The following is a 15030-nucleotide window of genomic DNA, read 5'->3' on the forward strand; positions in this document are numbered from 1 at the left end:
ATATGATGTAAACATTTAGGCGGCCATTATATATGTAGGATTATGTGTGTGGCTGAGATAAGTGTATATGATGTAAACATTTAAGTGGCCATTATATGTAGGATTATGTGTGAGGCTGCGGTAAATATACAGTGGGGCAAAAAAGTATTTAGTCAGTCAGCAATAGTGCAAGTTCCACCACTTAAAAAGATGAGAGGCGTCTGTAATTTACATCATAGGTAGACCTCAACTATGGGAGACAAACTGAGAAAAAAAAATCCAGAAAATCACATTGTCTGTTTTTTTAACTTTTTTTTGCATATTATGGCGGAAAATAAGTATTTGGTCAGAAACAAACAATCAAGATTTCTGGCTCTCACAGACCTGTAACTTCTTCTTTAAGAGTCTCCTCTTTCCTCCACTCATTACCTGTAGTAATGGCACCTGTTTAAACTTGTTATCAGTATAAAAAGACACCTGTGCACACCCTCAAACAGTCTGACTCCAAATTCCACTATGGTGAAGACCAAAGAGCTGTCAAAGGACACCAGAAACAAAATTGTAGCCCTGCACCAGGCTGGGAAGACTGAATCTGCAATAGCCAACCAGCTTGGAGTGAAGAAATCAACAGTGGAAGCAATAATTAGAAAATGGAAGACATACAAGACCACTGATAATCTTCCTCTATCTGGGGCTCCACGCAAAATCCCACCCCGTGGGGTCAGAATGATCACAAGAACGGTGAGCAAAAATCCCAGAACCACGCGGGGGGACCTAGTGAATGAACTGCAGAGAGCTGGGACCAATGTAACAAGGCCTACCATAAGTAACACACTACGCCACCATGGACTCAGATCCTGCAGTGCCAGACGTGTCCCACTGCTTAAGCCAGTACATGTCCGGGCCCTTCTGAAGTTTGCTAGAGAGCATTTGGATGATCCAGAGGAGTTTTGGGAGAATGTCCTATGGTCTGATGAAACCAAACTGGAACTGTTTGGTAGAAACACAACTTGTCGTGTTTGGAGGAAAAAGAATACTGAGTTGCATCCATCAAACACCATACCTACTGTAAAGCATGGTGGTGGAAACATCATGCTTTGGGGCTGTTTCTCTGCAAAGGGGCCAGGACGACTGATCCGGGTACATGAAAGAATGAATGGGGCCATGTATCGTGAGATTTTGAGTGCAAACCTCTTTCCATCAGCAAGGGCATTGAAGATGAAACGTGGCTGTGTCTTTCAACATGACAATGATCCAAAGCACACCGCCAGGGCAACAAAGGAGTGGCTTCGTAAGAAGCATTTCAAGGTCCTGGAGTGGCCTAGCCAGTCTCCAGATCTCAACCCTATAGAAAACCTTTGGAGGAAGTTGAAAGTCCGTGTTGCCAAGCGAAAAGCCAAAAACATCACTGCTCTAGAGGAGATCTGCATGGAGGAATGGGCCAACACACCAACAACAGTGTGTGGCAACCTTGTGAAGACTTACAGAAAATGTTTGACCTCTGTCATTGCCAACAAAGGATATATTACAAAGTATTGAGATGAAATTTTGTTTCTGACCAAATACTTATTTTCCACCATAATATGCAAATAAAATTTAAAAAAAACAGACAATGTGATTTTCTGGATTTTTTTTTCTCAGTTTGTCTCCCATAGTTGAGGTCTACCTATGATGTAAATTACAGACGCCTCTCATCTTTTTAAGTGGTGGAACTTGCACTATTGCTGACTGACTAAATACTTTTTTGCCCCACTGTAGATGAGGTAAGTGTATATGATGTAAACATTTCGGCGGCCATTATATGTAGGATTATGTATGAGGCTGAGGTAAGTATAGCTGAGGTAAGTGTATATGATGTAAACATTTAGGCGGCCATTATGTATGTAGGATTATGTGTGAGGCTGAGGTAACTGTATATGATGTAAACATTTAGGCGGCCATTATGTATGTAGGATTATGTGTGAGGCTGAGGTAAGTGTATATGATGTAAACATTTAGGCGGCCATTATGTATCTAGGATTATGTGTGAGGCTGAGGTAAGTTTATATGATGTAAACATTTAGGCGGCCATTATGTATGTAGGATTATGTGTGAGGCTGAGGTAAGTGTATATGATGTAAACATTTAGGCGGCCATTATGTATGTAGGATTATGTGTGAGGCTGAGGTAAGTTTATATGATGTAAACATTTAGGCGGCCATTATGTATGTAGGATTGTGTGTGAGGCTGAGGTAAGTGTATATGATGTAAACATTTAGGCGGCCATTATGTATGTAGGATTATGTGTGAGGCTGAGGTAAGTTTATATGATGTAAACATTTAGGCGGCCATTATGTATGTAGGATTATGTGTGAGGCTGAGGTAAGTTTATATGATGTAAACATTTAGGCGGCCATTATGTATGTAGGATTATGTGTGAGGCTGAGATAAGTGTATATGATGTAAACATTTAGGCGGCCATTATATGTAGGATTATGTATGAGGCTGAGGTAAGTATAGCTGAGGTAAGTGTATATGATGTAAACATTTAGGCGGCCATTATGTATGTAGGATTATGTGTGAGGCTGAGGTAAGTGTATATGATGTAAACATTTAGGCGGCCATTATGTATCTAGGATTATGTGTGAGGCTGAGGTAAGTTTATATGATGTAAACATTTAGGCGGCCATTATGTATGTAGGATTATGTGTGAGGCTGAGGTAAGTGTATATGATGTAAACATTTAGGCGGCCATTATGTATGTAGGATTATGTGTGAGGCTGAGGTAAGTTTATATGATGTAAACATTTAGGCGGCCATTATGTATGTAGGATTATGTGTGAGGCTGAGGTAAGTTTATATGATGTAAACATTTAGGCGGCCATTATGTATGTAGGATTGTGTGTGAGGCTGAGGTAAGTGTATATAATGTAAACATTTAGGCGGCCATTATATATGTAGGATTATGTGTGAGGCTGAGGTAAGTTTATATGATGTAAACATTTAGGCGGCCATTATGTATGTAGGATTATGTGTGAGGCTGAGGTAAGTTTATATGATGTAAACATTTAGGCGGCCATTATGTATGTAGGATTATGTGTGAGGCTGAGGTAAGTGTATATGATGTAAACATTTAGGCGGCCATTATGTATGTAGGATTGTGTGTGAGGCTGAGGTAAGTTTATATGATGTAAAAATTTAGGCGGCCATTATGTATTTAGGATTATGTGTGAGGCTGAGGTAAGTGTATATGATGTAAACATTTACATAGTCTTTATGTAGGAATTATGTGTGAGGTAAATTGAGCTAAGGAAAGTGTAGAGGATGTAAACATTTAGGTCATCGTTATGTGTGTAGGAATATGGACAAGTGTAAATTTAGCTAAGTGAATACTTTGTGAACATTTACTTTGTCACTATACATGTATGGAAATGCAGCTGCGGTAATATACACGGTAAATCTGTGAGGTGTCTAAAGCTAAGATAAGTGTATTTGATATAAATATTTCGGTGTCCATTATATACATATAAGTACATGTGAGGTAAATATATCAGAGCAACGTGTATATGAAATAACGACTCTGGAAGCCATTATATACATAGGATATGTGCGACGTAAATGAAGGCTGAGGTGAAGATTTCGGACGTTGTAATATATACGGCATATGTTTGAGTTCTATATGGCTGAAGTAAGGATTATATGGAGGAATTCTGTGTGAGGTAAATATGCATGGTGTAAGTGTATATGATGTAAAGAGTTACAGGAGCTTCTCACAAAATTAGAATATCATCAAAAAGTTAATTTGTTTCAGTTCTTCAATACAAAAAGTGAATCTCATATATTCTATAGGGTCATTGCACACAGAGTGATCTATTTCATGTGTTTATTTCTGTTAATGTTGATGATTATGGCTTACAGCCAATGTAAACCCAAAAGTCATTATCTCACTAAGGTCAGAAGCACCTGTATCTCGGAATATGTGAAAGGCTTTGTTCCCATGAGATTTTGGTGAGTTTTTGCAGATTTTCTGCGGCCCATTAAGTAAAATAGGTCACTTGCATTTTTTCAAAATACGCATAGTGAAAAACTAAAAAAATGTCATTGTGGGAATGTAGTCTAGTGTTGAAATTCAGTTAGGTGTATATAAGGTACATATGTAAGGATTATTAAATGTGCGGAGAATATGCTTGAGGTTAATATGGCGGGCTTAGATATTTGTAAGTTAAACATGAATTCATTGTATATGTGGAGAAAATGGCTGAAGTTTCTCTGTAGCTGAGGTGAGTTTTATGACCTAAATGTATATACATGAAGTAAACACGTCGGAGGTAGCGATGAGCACAAGCACTTGTTACTCGAGTTTGCCGAGAACCTTTCAACACCAAGCATTGCGCACACTCGAGTGATATGTTCGAGTCCCCGCGGCCGCGTACTTCACAACTGTTACACAGCCACAAAACACGCAGCGATTTCCCGTATTTGTCAGGCAATCCCCGCATGTTTTGTGCATGTCTAAGGCTACGTTCACATTGGCGTTCCGCCAATGTGCGTCGCTGTTGCGCCGGCGACGCAGCGGCGACGCAGCGGCGACGCGCCCCTATGTTTAACATAGGGGACGCGTGCGTCGTTTTGGTGGCGTTTTTCGCCACGTGCGTCGTTTCCGACGCTAGCGTCGGACGCAAGGAAACGCTACATGTAGCATTTTCTGTGCGTCCGATTTTCGTCGGAAAACGACGCACGCGTCACAAAACGCACGCGTTTTTGCGCGCGTTTGCGTGCGTTTTAGCCTGCGTCGCGCGTTGCGTCGCCGACGCACGGCGGCGCAACGCTAATGTGAACGTAGCCTAACAGCTGCAAAACATGCGGCTGCGGGGACTCGAACATGTCACTTGAGCATCTGCGATGCTCAGTGTTGACGGGTTCTCGCCAAACTCGAGTGACGAGCACTTGCGCTGATCATTAGTAGGAGTTAATTGTATATGGGTCACATATTTATTATATCATATGGATTAGTTTAAATATATATGTGGCTGAATTAAAGTGGTAATACCATTTCAGATATATAACAGTAAATGCGATGCATATGTAGATAGATAAATGTACAAAACGTGATTTTTCAGTTGGCTTGGTGATAATTGCTGCACGCCACAGTCTGTACAGTGACCAATAACACACAATGGGATATTTATAGAGCATATTTCCAGTGCCATGAAATAATGTGAGGAGATAAGAATAGGAACAGATCATACCTGGCAGTGCAGTAGGTGAGCTCAACGACCCTGAGGTCACATTGCCACCATTTTATCAATTCACAAAGCATTTATACATTTACAGATATTTAGCTCATATATGTTAAAATGTTCTTTTATGCAGAGCCTATATATAGTGTATATAGCCATTGCCAAAACTGTACTTAAATATTTTTTATATCTGTTAGTAAGATAAAAATTGTCTCATAAGAGTAAAAGATCTCCCAAATTACCGTACATTACAGTATTTTAGTTTTCATATCTCACTCTGTCACCCTGTTTCCATAACTCCTACTCATTCATTTGGGGGAAGGACCCAATATTCAGGGACCTTCCCAGACTGGTAATATAAGCCCGCAGCTGTCTGCTTTACCTTAGCTGGTTATCAAAAATAAGGGGTATCCTACTTCATTTATTTTAAATTATTCATTTATTAGGTTAAACCAGGCTAAAAACATGTATTTACAACACATGTACTTTTTTTTTAACGTCGGATTTTCCCGCATCTAATGGAAGTCTATGGGGAGATTCCGCACTGAGCTTTCTCGCCAAAGAAATTGACCTGTTGTGGCTCAGAAAACACCAACGCGGGTGAGTTTATGCAGCGTAAAAAAGAAGCACAGTGGGCGTGAGATTTCTGTTAATCCCATCCACCGTGCTTTTCATTGTATAACCCAGCATTTTGGAAGTAGCGTAAATATGCTGTGTGCAGGACGCTAGTAACACTGATCATGGGCACGAAACCTTAGGGAATCAGAGTCACTCAGCTGCTCCGTGCACTTTCCATAGCTCCACTAACAGGCAGAAGTAGATGGATTATTCCTGTCTTGACCATGAAAGGCTGAGATGGAAATAATGAATATTAGTAAATTATAATACAGGTCCTTCTCAAAAAATTAGCATATAGTGTTAAATTTCATTATTTACCATAATGTAATGATTACAATTAAACTTTCATATATTATAGATTCATTATCCACCAACTGAAATTTGTCAGGTCTTTTATTGTTTTAATACTGATGATTTTGGCATACAACTCCTGATAACCCAAAAAACCTGTCTCAATAAATTAGCATATTTCACCCATCCAATCAAATAAAAGTGTTTTTTAATAACAAACAAAAAAACCAACAAATAATAATGTTCAGTTATGCACTCAATACTTGGTCGGGAATCCTTTGGCAGAAATGACTGCTTCAATGCGGCGTGGCATGGAGGCAATCAGCCTGTGACACTGCTGAGATGTTATGGAGGCCCAGGATGCTTCAATAGCGGCCTTAAGCTCATCCAGAGTGTTGGGTCTTGCGTCTCTCAACTTTCTCTTCACAATATCCCACAGATTCTCTATGGGGTTCAGGTCAGGAGAGTTGGCAGGCCAATTGAGCACAGTAATACCATGGTCAGTAAACCATTTACCAGTGGTTTTGGCACTGTGAGCAGGTGCCAGGTCGTGCTGAAAAATGAAATCTTCATCTCCATAAAGCATTTCAGCCGATGGAAGCATGAAGTGCTCCAAAATCTCCTGATAGCTAGCTGCATTGACCCTGCCCTTGATGAAACACAGTGGACCAACACCAGCAGCTGACATGGCACCCCACACCATCACTGACTGTGGGTACTTGACACTGGACTTCAGGCATTTTGGCATTTCCTTCTCCCCAGTCTTCCTCCAGACTCTGGCACCTTGATTTCCGAATGACATGCAAAATTTGCTTTCATCAGAAAAAAGTACTTGGGAGTGACCACTTAGCAACAGTCCAGTGCTGCTTCTCTGTAGCTCAAAAGTGGCTTTACCTGGGTAATGCGGCACCTGTAGCCCATTTCCTGCACACGCCTGTGCACGGTGGCTCTGGATGTTTCCACACCAGACTCAGTCCACTGCTTCCTCAGGTTCCCCAAGGTCTGGAATCGGTCCTTCTCCACAATCTTCCTCAGGGTCCGGTCTCCTCTTCTCGTTGTACAGCGTTTTCTGCCACATTGTTTGATTCCAACAGACTTACCATTGAGGTGCCTTGATACAGCACTCTGGGAACAGCCTATTTGTTGAGAAATTTCTTTCTGGGTCTTACCCTCTTGCTTGAGGGTGTCAATGATGGCCTTCTTGACATCTGTCAGGTCGCTAGTCTTACCCATGATGGGGGTTTTGAGTAATGAACCAGGCAGGGAGTTTATAAAAGCCTCAGGTATCTTTTGCATGTGTTTAGAGTTAATTAGTTGATTCAGAAGATTAGGGTAATAGGTCGTTTAGAGAACCTTTTCTTGATATGCTAATTTATTGAGACAGGTTTTTTGTGTTATCAGGAGTTGTATGCCAAAATCATCAGTATTAAAACAATAAAAGACCTGACAAATTTCAGTTGGTGGATAATGAATCTATAATATATGAAAGTTTAATTGTAATCATTACATTACGGTAAATAATGAAATTTAACACTATATGCTAATTTTTTGAGAAGGACCTGTATTATTAAATAGGGTTCATCCCTTCTCCAGCAGGGATGGACTGGCCCACAGGAGTAAACGAGGATCCTCCGGTGGGCCACCACCCTCTTCTATGAGCAGTATTTGGCATTACATACTTGAATCATTATGTGCAGACAATGGCAGCATCTTACTCATTTAACAATCTACCAAGTTCATTGTTATATAAATTTGTGATTGAGGATAATGTCACATTTGCATGTAACTGAAAAGTGGGGCCCTGGACTGGGTTACTGGTGGGTCCTTGGCAGGCCAGTCCGACACTGGTCCAACTCCAGTTTTATGTTTTGTTATCTACCTTCTTACGATTATCATCCCTTTCAAATTTCAAGACAAATTATGTGCCTCACAATACTATGTTTTGCACCTCTCTTCCTCATTATATTATTTTCTGGCTTCCCAATTGCATGATATGATTAATAAACCAAGTCTATACCTGCGCCTCATATGAGTTTCAACATATTTACAATTAAGGGTACGTGCACACGTTGCATTTCTCCCTTCAAGAAAACACTGCTTTACAATACCAGCAAAGTGAATGAGATTTCTGAAATCTCATGCACATGTTGCTTATTTTTTCCTTTGCAGATTTAAAAGTTTCAATACTACAGCTTGTCAATTCTTTCCAAATTAATTGAGACAAAAATGCATAAAAAAGGCAAAAACGCATGCATCACGTGTTTTTTCTTCATCGTTTTTCCTGCCAAGAGACGCAATTTTGATGCAGAAATGTCTGCAGCAAATACTCGACTTCTCCTCCTCCCAACAAAATGTTATCCTCTTACTATATTGCAATAATCATATTATACAGCACTGTGTACTTACAATTGCTCATTTTGCTTTCCTTTTGTTTTCCATTAGATCTATGACATCACGTGATTAATAACTGACGAGCTGAATCCTTCTAAGCTCTATGTAGAAACAGGAGGTCAATTTTCAATGCAAAGTCATAAGTTACTACAGAAGTCCCTGGCAGGAGGAGGAGGAAGGAAGCAGCTGGGTCAGGAGTTGAAGCTAGGGGAATGATAAGTGCAGGGACAAGAGACTTCCTGTTTTTACATAGAGTAAATAAAATAGAAGAATTAGCTGGGTAGAAAGGCAAAATGAGCAATTGTAAGAACACAGTGCTGTATAACATGGCGACTGCGATATATTAGGAGGATGAAAGCTTTGATGGGATTGCTTCTTTAAGGCTGCACATTTTTTTTAAGGCCTGATTTTTGCATTTTTTTCGCGTTTTTTTCCACTGCAAAAACACTTAGAAAACGCTTACATTAAGCATCCCATTAATTTTAATGCAATCCGCAATTTTTGTGCCCATGTTTTCGCGGAAAAAAATGTAGCATGTTCATTAATTTTGTGGATTTTCCGCGGATTTGTTGCAATATTATTGCATTGGAAAAATCCGCAAAAAAAGCGAAAAAAAAAAAAACGTGAGCGGATTTCCTGCGAAAGTCGTCCGGATTTGCTCAGGAAAATTCTGCAAACTTTCCTGAACGTGTGCACAAAGCCTTAAGATGAGGAATAATTGATTGACATAAGCAGTCCACAAAATCAAATTCACTGAATATGTAACGGCAAACGTTTCTTTCACAAAGTCCCAGCTGGAATGAGTCTGGTCAGTTACCCGTCAATGTCACAACATGATGTCATACAATAAAATCCTATCTGCCTCGGTGGGATCACTAGTTTTATGGCATAATCAGTGTAACACAAACATATGATTATCCACACTATATTATCTTGAACTTTTTTTTATCAGTGTCCTTCGCTTTGGACAGTGTGTGAAAGTCTCGAACGCTCTGTGCATCGAGACAGAAGATGAAGGGCTAATGTGTAAAGAAATTATAAAGATGTGCTGAGACATTGTTCCTGCATTTTAAGAATGGTGTCACAGTATGTGATTCTTTATCTATTAGGTAGAATAAGGCCTCTTCAGACATCAGTGTGTCACAGACCTGCACTCTTCATAAGTGTAACGACTAGGACATGTACACATTATAGGGCTGTTCAGTGCAAAAATCATGGAGGTGGAGCGCCCCCAGACACAGGGCCACGAGTTCTCGGTACCGGGCCTCTCTGGTTCGGTTCTGAGGCTGTCACGGTGGCTAGACCCGGTCCGCGACCCTGCTAAGGGGCGTCCAATAAAGGTGGTGCAGTCTGCCAGGGGTTCGTGACGCCACCTGTGGTGTTCGGTCAGGGTGACCGATGCTGCTGCGGGGTCCGCTGGGGTGATGAAATGGCAGCTGGATGGTATAACTTCCCACAGGTGAAGTATATCCCCAGGGCTTCCCAGTAAAGTAGATGGTAATGGTGTGAGGTGCAGTCAATAACGAGGACACAGGGTTGCAGTCTCTTTACCTCTTTACTGTAGACTTCAGGATCCACAATCCAGAGCACGCTTAACAGGGCTATCTGAGACCAGCCGGTCCGATGGGCACTTCCAGAGTTTCCTTCGCAGATGGAAATCGTTGCCTACCACTAGGGCCTGTGTGTTGTAGTCCTACCCTGCTGAGCATTCGGAATAGTCCTCACAACTGCTGTTCTCATTCGTCGTTCTCTACAGCTCTCTCTCTCTTTAGTTCCAGATGTTGCTAGTTTCTCGTCCCCCAGATATGTTATGGCTAGGACGGACCCGTATGACAGGAAGGCCTGGAGGTCTTCCGGGACCCTAGAGGCGCCCCTCTCCCACTGTTGCCCCCTATGTCTTCGTAGGAAATTTAAGGTAGACAGCCAACCTATAATTAACTGTCCTGTGGAGTTCGAAATAAGGCCTAGAGTCAGTTACTCCCGCGGTGTTCCGGCCACCGGCTACGCGCCTCAGTAGGATGTTGCCTCGGTCTCACGGCACGACTCCTACTGGTACTCCTTTGTGCTTGATCTCGTTTACACTGTTCCACAATATCCTTCCCTTCGTGTCTCTTTCTTAGGATACCGCCGCAAGGTAGTGCAGGCGCGGTTCCGTTATGTTCTGTTCTGTTCGCTAGGCACCTGCCAGGTTCCCACGCCTGACAGGGACCCCCCTGTGTCTTCTCCCTGCAACACCCCCTGCCACGGGATGTTGCCTGAATCCAACCCAGTCAGCTTCTGACTAACTTCCTCCCCAACCCCTAGTTTTACCAGTGTGAGGAGTGGCCCAATAAATAAAGCCTTTTTCTCCCCCTAGTGGCCGGAGTGTGAAGTGTAAAGTGTTCTGGTGATACCTGGTCAGGAGAACTCCTTCAGTGCCATCGGACGGACCATCACTCCCCTTAGTGGCAGAGCGTCATACTGCAACGACCAGGTCTCTGGGGCGCTGCAGAGGCATGTCCGCATGGTCATAACATATACACTTTTTTGTCTCATTTTTTTGTGCATTTTTTATTCATTTTTTTCTCATTCCCATGTGTATGAGATTTAAGAAATCTCATTCACTTTGCTGGTACAGTAAAACCTTGCTTTTTTAATTGGAAAACAAGGCAAAAATGCAGTTTGTGAACATATCCTGAGACGCTGTTGGAACACTATAAAACTAAAGAAAGCAAGAATGCCGTGATTTGGAAATGTCTTATAGCCATATTTTATCCACATAAGAACATAAAACAGATCAGAAGTTGAAAGTTATACATTTTTCCATTTAATTTTAAAAAATTTAACTCATTCACAAATTAATGGCAGGAACACATCTCAAAAAATGATGGGAGAGGGTCAACAAAAGGCTGGAAAAGTAGGTGTCACAAATTAAAAACAAGTGGAGGGTCAAGTTTCAACTAAGCCACAGGACTGTATACAAAGAGATTGTTAGTGAGGCAGAGTCTCTCAGAAGCAAAGATAGTCGGACAAAGAGCGTGTTGGTGAGGCAGAGTTTCTCAGAAGCAAAGATGTCAGACAAAGAGCGTGTTAGTGAGGCAGAGTATCTCAGAAGCAAAGATGGTAGGACAAAAAGCATATGAGTAAGGCCGGAGTCACACATTCGAGAAACACGTCCGTGTCTCGCATGTGAACAGCAAGCTCTGGCACCGGCACTTTGGAGCGGAGCGTGCGGCCGCATAGGAACACATGGAGCCGCACGCTCCGTTCCGAAGTGCCGGCGCCAGAGCTTGCTGTTCACATGCGAGACACAGACGTGTTTCTCGCATGTGTGACTCCGGCCTTAGGCAGAGTCTCTCAAAAGCAAAGATGTTCGGACAAAGAGCATGTTAGTGAGTGAGGCAGAGTCTCTTAGAAGCAAAGATGGTCGGACAAAGAGTGTTTTAGTGAGGCAGAGTCTCAGAAGCAAAGTTGGTAGGACAAAAAGCATGTGAGTAAGGCAGAGTCTCTCAAAAGCAAAGATGGTCAGACAAAGAGCATGTTAGTGAGACAGAGTTTCTCGGAAGCAAAGATGGTCAGACAAAGAGCGTGTTGGTGAGGCAGAGTTTCTCAGAAGCAAAGATGGTCAGACAAAGAGCGTGTTAGTGAGGCAGAGTCTCTCAGAAGCCAAGATTGTTGGACAAAGAACATGTTGGTGAGGCAGAGACTCTCAGAAGCAATGATGGTTGGACAAAGAGCATGTTAGTGAGGCAGAGTCTCTCAGAAGCAAAGATGGTCGGACAAAGAGCCTGTTAGTGAGGTAGAGTCTCTCAGAAGCAAAGATTGTCACAGAAAGAGCGTATTCGTGAGGCAGCGTCTCTCAGAAGCAAAGATGGTCAGACAAAGCGCATGTTAGTGAGGAAGAGTCTATCAGAAGCAAAGATGGTTAGACAAAGAGTGTGTTAGTGAGGCAGAGTCTCTCAGAAGAAAAGATGATCAGACAAATAGTGTGTTAGTGAGGCAGAGTCTCTCAGAAGCAAGATGGTTGGAAGTCATGGATCTGTGACTAACTGCATCTAAAAGAAGAGAAGATGCTCCACATTGGTAGTTATGGCCCTGTTCCAACTTTTTTGATGCTGCCATAAATTTCTAAATTAGTTAATTTTTCAAGTGAAATGGAAAAATGTCTAACTTTCACTTTCAACATCTGATCTTTGTCCTTTGGTCTGCTGTGAATAAAATCTGGCTATATGAGATTTCCAAATCATTGCATTCTTGCTTTTCTTTTACATGTTACATAGCATCCCAACTTTTTGGGAATTGGTGTTGTATTACAATTCTGAGTTAATGCAAATTACGAACTCGTCCTTGTCTAAAAATACTTCTTAGAAATGCTGAGAGGAGGTTTTTTTTTACCCTGCTGTAAAATTTGTAGTGCGACCTCTGACTACAGCACGTGTGGCTGCTGTTGCCAATCTCTGGCCTCAGCTGTTATGTCAGTGTGGTCGACATGAGACCATTAAGGCCAGTAATTGGCTGAAGCGGTCATGTGCGCTCTAATTACGATGTCACTGGTTTAACCTGTCAAAAAACTGGGGGCAGTGGGCAATTTGATGAGGGCAAAATACTTAACATTGCTCTCAATGAATTAACCAAAGATGGCAGCACGTCCATAGCTGGAAAAACATCAAAATTATATTTCTTCGTATTTGTTGATAAATGATTATGGATCTGTCATATAAATCATGAAGTTTGCTGAACAGGACCTAATACTGTTACAGCATTTTGTAACTCACACAGAGGATTACAAAATATGAGAAAACACCTAATCCTGTCTTCCACAAAATACATGCAGGGAAATAGAATGGACGATAACTTCTTTAGGCTAAGCTATAAAGTGTCACGTACATAGATTACATGAAATATTTAGTTAGAAACTCATCTCTCTCTGCTATCTCCTACAAATGTCTGTAAGTAGTGTATGCCGGGAAGGCATGAAAAGATGCTAATTTCAGTTTTGCAGCTTCCTAACCTACACATCAATGTTTTGTTATGTAGTTAAACAAGAACTAGTGTAATTCTATTATTTTATTCATTTATTTATTTAGCAGCCTTTGGCTCAATCTTCAGTCATGGCGCCTTGATGGACTAAAGGTACCGTCACACTCAGCGACGCTGCAGCGATATAGACAACAAGCAGATCGCTGGAGCGTCGCTGTTTAGGTCGCTGTAGAGACGTCAAACACAGTAACTCCAGAACGATGCAGGAGCGATCCAGTGACGTAACGGCGACTCACTTATCGTTCTCGCTGGTTGTTAGCTCCATGTAAAACATTGCTGGCATCGTTGCTTTTGATGTCAAACGTGAAGATACACGCCGACCTGACGACCAAATAAAGTTCTGGACTTCTAGCTCCGACCAGCGATGGCACAGCGGGATCCAGATCACTGCTGCATGTCAAACACAACGAGATCGCTATCCAGGACGCGTCCTGCAACATTACGGATTGCTGTCGTTCTCGTTGTAAAGTTGCTGAGTGTGACGGTACCTTAACACTCTGTAGGAAGGTTGATCTTATGCAAGCCCAGATAGGTCCACCAGGGTCTTCTCCACCATTATCTTGACAGTATGAAGCAATCAGGTTTCTGGTCTTCCTCTTCGCCTTGTTCCTTCTATTTTTCTGACCATGATGTCTTTCTCCATTGATTGCTCTCTTTGTATGACGTGACCAAAGTAGGCAAGTCATAGCTTGGTGATCCTTGCCTTGAGTGACATGTCTGGCTTGATTTGTTCCAAGATTCTTCTTCTTGCCATCCATGTCCTCACTTTTATAAATAACGTATGACAGTAAGAAGTATAAGGATCCTACAATCCTCTTATTTATCACCACTTAGAAAGCTAGAATCAGAAGGATGGAACTAGCTGTGACCATGGACTATAGAACCCAACTTAGGCCGGCTTTACACATCCAAGTTTCACGATCCATGTAAGGACCATGAGTTCTATGCCGGTTACAGGTCTCCAGACTCGAACTTAAAAGCCTCATTGACATATAGGAGATCAACTGTGGGTCTGGAAAGTGCGGTCTGTTCAAGGACCATGAAACTCAGATGTGTGAAGCCGGCCTTAGAGATATTTTAAGGAACACTAAATTTCCAAGCCGAGTCTGGTCCTCTTGACTGGTCTGCAGAGAGCACAGGAAATTTGAAGGCCATCCCTGCTGTGCTTCAGGTTTTTATGGAAGCGTCTAAAATTTCATATGATTTAAAGTTTCCCACTTTGAATTTTATAGATCAATAGAAAATGTTTAATGAAGACTATATGCAAAGTTGCTTTTTTTCCATTGTAGATCCATTAAATCAATAAACGATGGATTGGAAAGGTGTACATAGCCTTTAAAGGAGATCGAGGTGGTGTTTTACTTTAATTAACATTGTTTTCCACAAGACTGATATAGATGTCCTATCTCTTAGGACAGCAGATATATGTCTGTTTCTCAAGGGGCTGTTTTGACTTGTGAAATCTCATTCCTTTTCTTCCATGCCACAGAGTATTAGGTCAGAGGGAGCTATA

This window comes from Ranitomeya imitator, chromosome 4, assembly GCF_032444005.1.
Source record: "Ranitomeya imitator isolate aRanImi1 chromosome 4, aRanImi1.pri, whole genome shotgun sequence".
Classification (NCBI taxonomy): Eukaryota; Metazoa; Chordata; class Amphibia; order Anura; family Dendrobatidae; genus Ranitomeya; species Ranitomeya imitator.